The 5,556-nt window shown below is 38.0% G+C and overlaps 1 pseudogene; it reads right to left on the bottom strand.

The window, feature by feature from the left end:
* Positions 1 to 956: 956 nt before the first annotated feature.
* LOC136313030 (cold shock domain-containing protein E1 pseudogene) lies at positions 957 to 3,887 on the bottom strand (annotated as a pseudogene).
* Between the last annotated feature and the right edge of the window lie 1,669 nt (positions 3,888 to 5,556).

Genomic DNA, 5,556 nt, shown 5'->3' with positions numbered 1-5,556 from the left:
CATCTCTTATTAGTGTTATTAACAATACCACTCTCAAATGCCACTAAAGAAAAAGAAATCCAATATCATGGATACAAAAGACAGAGATGTAGCTCAGATAGATGAGGAAAAAAATCTATAGAAAAAATTTCAATTGCTTGGAAACCTTGGAGTTAAATGACAGAGAACTAAAAATTGAAGTCCTAAAAATCTCAAAGAAATACAAGAAAGCATAGAAAGGCAATTTAGAGAGCTCAAAAACAATTCAACGAACAAAAAAATACATCACCAAGGAAATTGAAACTATGAAAATGAATCAAACAGAGATGGAAAACTCAATTTGTGAACTGAAAAATGAGGCAACAAGTTTAGCTAATAGAACAGGCCAGATAGAGGAGAGAATTAGTGACATAGAAGACAGGCAACTAGAGACACTATAGAGAGAAGAGGAGAGAGACTTATGAATTAAAAAAAATGAGAAAGCTCTACAGGAATTGTCTGACTCCATCAGAAAGAGCAACATAAGAATAATAGGTATATCAGAAAGAGAAGAGAGAGAAAATGGAATGGAGAGCATATTCAAACAAATAACAGACGAGAACTTCCCAAGCCTGTGGAAAGAACTAAAGTCTCAAATTCAAGAAACAAACAGAACACCGAGTTATCTTAACCCAAAAAAACCTATTCCAAGGCACATCATAATGAAATTATCACAAACCAATGACAAAGAAAAAATTCTCAAGGCAGGTAGGGAAAAGAAGAATACAACAAATAAAGGAAGGCCCATTAGATTATCATCAGATTTCTCAGCAGAAACTCTACAAGCCAGAGGAGAGTGAACCCCAATATTTAAAGTTCTGAAAGAGAGGAACTTCCAGCCAAGAATACTATAGCCATCAAAGCTGTCCTTCAAATATGAAGAAGAAATAAAACATTTTCAGATATAGAAAAGATGAGGGAATTTTTTTTTGTAATTTTAAAATGGTTTTCTTAAATTTATTTATTTATTTTTAAACATATCACGAGGAAGGTGTTAAAACTTGTGTAATAGCTCAAGAGAATAAGTATTCCAGATTTTGGGGAGGGATGAATAGGGAGATATTCAGAACCCTTCACCAGAATCTCCCCAACTTGATCATAATTAATTAATGATGTGCTTTGTGGATGTGGTTAGTCAATGACACCAGCCTGACGGATCTTTCTTTCTGTACCAAATCCCATTGAGTTATCTGGTCCCCTTGGCTGACGAAGAACCATTAGGTGAGGAGCACTGGCATCATCCAGGGAGCTGTTCTTTAAGCGACTGACCAACCTATCAGGTCGTGGAGCTGCAACAGCCTTGGGGCTCTCGCAGACTCGCCAAACATTACAAGCGCTGCACTTGCCAGTGCGCTGATTAAGAATCACCGAGAATTCCACCTCATCTCCAGCCTGTAGCTCAATGCCATCCTGAACTTCTTTCACATGGAAAAAGAACTTCTTGCTATCTCCTACTTCATAGTTAATGAAGCCAAACTGATCTTTCACACACTCCACAGTGGCCCTACGCAGAGGTGTGATGTTGTAGGCCATAGTTTGTGCATTTTGGCCCAGGACACACAATTGAAATTTGACACACTCCCCTTTCTGCAGGCAATCCCCTTTGTTGGCCATTCCAACTATGCCAAATGGATAGACCTCACCTTTCATATCCCCTTCGTCCACGATCTCAATCATTCCTTGGTACTCAGTTTGTGTTGGATCAACACTCCTCAACGGGCGAATGACCTTACCAGAGTAGATGGTGGGATCAGCTTCTTCAGTAATGCCATTCACTGAGTGTGTTTTGTTGACTTTTTCTGCACTGACTTTGTTGCCTTTGCCTTTGGATAAGCTGTATTCAACCATGTCCCCCATCTCTGGTGATGTCCGAGCTATCGACATCACCAGAGAACTCACTGTAATGAAAAAAGATTTCTTTATCATGATTGGCTGTTTCAATAAATCCAAAATTATCCTTCAGAGTTGCCACATAACCCAAGAGCCTCTTGGAGTTAGAATTATGACCTAAAAGTCACACACAGGTTGCAACCTGCTGTTCAGGCCTCTGTTTGTCACTAATACTAAATTCAACCTTATCCCCTATTTGAGGAGAAGTAGATCCATCCACATCCTTGGCTTGAAAAGCAATAGTCAGTTTCACCCCACAGTCATCATATTCAATAATACCATCCTCAGCCTCCTTTTCCTTGCCTTTGTTTGGGCTAGAGGTTTTAGGATTGGAAAAAGTGGCTTCTTTTTCTACAGTGCCCAAAAAGTGATGATCTGAGTGGGAATGGAACGAAGCCGTGACCTTGGGAAGTTTTTTAATCCTAATAGCATGATTTCTCTGGGCAGAGAGCATATCAGGAACCACAGTAAACTCTACTTCATCTGCAATGTGGAGCTGGTCCCCATCCAGAATCTCACTGTAGTGGAAGAACATACGAGCATCCCGGTCCACACACGTGATAAATTCAAAACCATCTCTCATGGCAGCAATTACACCCATTTCTCTGGCTTCATTAGTGAACTGAAATGTATTTGATAGAACTTCTATATTGGTTGCTCGTTCCAATTTGTCACGTCGGTCTGTTGAAATATTAAACCTAACATGGTCGCCTTCCAACAGGGTCGCCTTGGATTTTGTATCTTTGTCTCCAAAGGGAAGTTCTTTAGAAATCACAAAGTCAACTTTAATGCATCCTGGCAATGGGTCATTCTGGTTTTTACTGGGTACTTTTGGGATAACTTTGGTTACAGTTCCTTCAAAATGTTCAATGCTGATATCTTCAAAAATGACGGTTCCTTGAGGCAACAGTCTGACATCTGTTGCAACTTCTTTACCATTTCTCTTCTTGATTGTGAACTCCATGTCATCTCCAGGCTGTAAGGCCTCTAAGTCACCCTTAAATCCACTATAGTGAAAGAATATCTCTTTTACAACATCACCTCTTTCAATAAAGCCAAACGCCTCCTCCATGGCACAAACTACTCCCTGGCAGCCGGTCTGTTTCTTTTTCAACAGCATAATGTTTCGAGCACTTACAGCACCAGTATACTTATTGTTATCAATTGCAAAGTTTATTTTATCTCCAGTATCCAGCTGAACGTTCCCTTCCACATCATCAGGGGTGTAAGTCAGATAAAACACTTCTTGTCCATCCATTCGGTCTTCAGGGAGGATCTGATTTTATCTTCACCAGTTTGACAGCAATGGGTTTCCCAGTCCTCTGGTCAGATGATACTTTGAATTCAACATCATCTCCTACTTTTAAGTCCTGCAGGTTGCCATTATACTGTGAACAGTGGAAGAAAAGTCTAGCTTGACGTTCTGAACACTGAATAAATCCGTAAGAGGTTAGTAGTTTTTCAATAACCCCGGTTTCACGCAGTGCTGCTGAAGTACCATTGGGGTACCCATTGTGTCCATTGTTGTGGAGAAGGTTTGGATCAAAGCTCATCTTGCAGTGATATTCAAATATTGCACTTTCAGTAGTATTTGCTGATTCTTCTTCTTCAGCACACGTTTCAAAGCATGAAAGTTGCTAGTATTTTAAAAAAAAGAAAAGAAAAGAGCGAGAGAAAGTGATCTATCAAGCTAATAAAGAATATAACTGCTGCTGCACTGGGCAATCTCACAGCACAGCACCGAAGAAAACAAAGACTACTAGCAGCGTTGGGAAGTGCTCTTTCAAAGCTGTTGCGTAGGCACAAACTTCCTGTTTCAGATCAAGTGTTGTGTCTTCAACTTAAGTGTACTCTTCTTTGGTCTTGTTGGTTGTTTGAAGGTTATGTTCTTTGATCTGAACTTGAAGCAGCAGTTTCAGGTGGTAAAGTCTGTTCCATTACACTTCATACCCAACAGCTCAGCGCCCCCTCTCCAGTGCCGCCATCAAGATGAGGGAATTTATTACCAGAAAACCCCCATTTTAGTAAATACTAAAGGGGGTTATCTGATCAGATACAAAGAACAAAACAAAACAAAACTACAAGTAAAAGCTCCATCAAGATCATAATAAAAACAAGGTTAATCTGTGACAACAAAAACAAAAAAGGGGAAAGGACAAAGATTAGTAGCAAAGGAGAATGGAGTGCAGAAGCACTCATGAGATAATGTACTACAATGAATATGATATGTATTCTTTCTATAACTTAATGATAACCACCCCTGAAAAAATCACCACAGAAACACATGGCTTAAAAACAGAAGAAACAGAGGAAAGAAGTATGGAATACAGCCAAACAAAAATAAATGATAGAAAAACAAAAGAGAAGAACCAAACAAGATACAAAGCTGTCAGAAAGCAATATATAAAATGCCAATAGGAAACCCTCAAGTGTCAATAATTACACTAAATATAAATGGATTGAACTCACAAATAAAAAGACAGAGTAGCAGAATGGATTAAAAAAGAAAATCCAACTGTATGCTGAAAGAAACACGTCTTTCAGCTGAAAGAACTGTATGTAGCAAGAAACACGTCTAAGCTAAAGGATAAAAACAAATTCAAAGTGAAAGATTGGAAAATGATTCTCCAAAATAAAGCAGGTGTAGCCATACTCATATCTAACAATGCTGACTACAAAACAGCAAAGATAATCAGAGACAAAGATGGTCATTTCATAATGATAAAGGGGACATTGAATCAAGAAGACATAACACTTCTTTATATGCACCAAACCAATGAGCACCAAAATATATGATACCTAACTGACCTAAAAATAAAAACCAACAAAAATACAATCATACTTGGAGACCTCAATACACCACTGATGGCTCTAGATCATTCATCCAAACAGAAAATCAATAAAGAAATATTGGCCTTAAATAAAACACTAAAACAATTGGATCTGATAGACATCTACAGGACATTTCATCCCAAAGCACCAGAGTATTCAATTTTCTCCAGTGTACATAGAACATTCTCAAGAATTGACCATATGTTGGGCCAAAAATAACATCAACAAATTCAGAAAGATTGAAATTATACCAAGCATATTCTCTGGCCACAAAGCTTTGAAACTAGAATTCAATGGCAAAAATGAACTAAACAAACCCACAAAAATTTGGAAATTAAACAACATACTTCTAAAAATTGAGTGAGTCAAAGAAGAAATAAAAGCAGAGATCAAAAGATATATACAGACAAACGAAAATGACAATATGACATATCAGAATCTCTGGGATGCAGCAAAAGCATCCCAGAGGGAAGCTCATATCACTACAGGTCTATATGAGCAAACAAGAGAGAGACCAAATAAACAACTTAACTTCACATTTTAAGGAACTAGAGAAAGAAGAACGAAGGCAACCCAAAACCAACAGAAGAAAGGAAATAATAAAAATCAGGGCAGAAATAAATGAAATAGAGAACCGAAAGACTATAGAAAAAAATCAGTAAAACAAGGAGCTAAAAGTTCTAGCCAGAGCAATCAGACAAGAGAAAGAAATAAAAGGCATTCAAATTGGGAAAGAAGAAGTAAAGGTTTCACTTTTTGCAGATGATATGATCCTATACATCAAAAACCCCAAAGACTCCACAAAAAGACTATTAG

This window comes from Saccopteryx bilineata, chromosome 9, assembly GCF_036850765.1.
Source record: "Saccopteryx bilineata isolate mSacBil1 chromosome 9, mSacBil1_pri_phased_curated, whole genome shotgun sequence".
Lineage (NCBI taxonomy): Eukaryota > Metazoa > Chordata > Mammalia > Chiroptera > Emballonuridae > Saccopteryx > Saccopteryx bilineata.
This window is presented reverse-complemented; position numbering and strand designations above follow the sequence as displayed.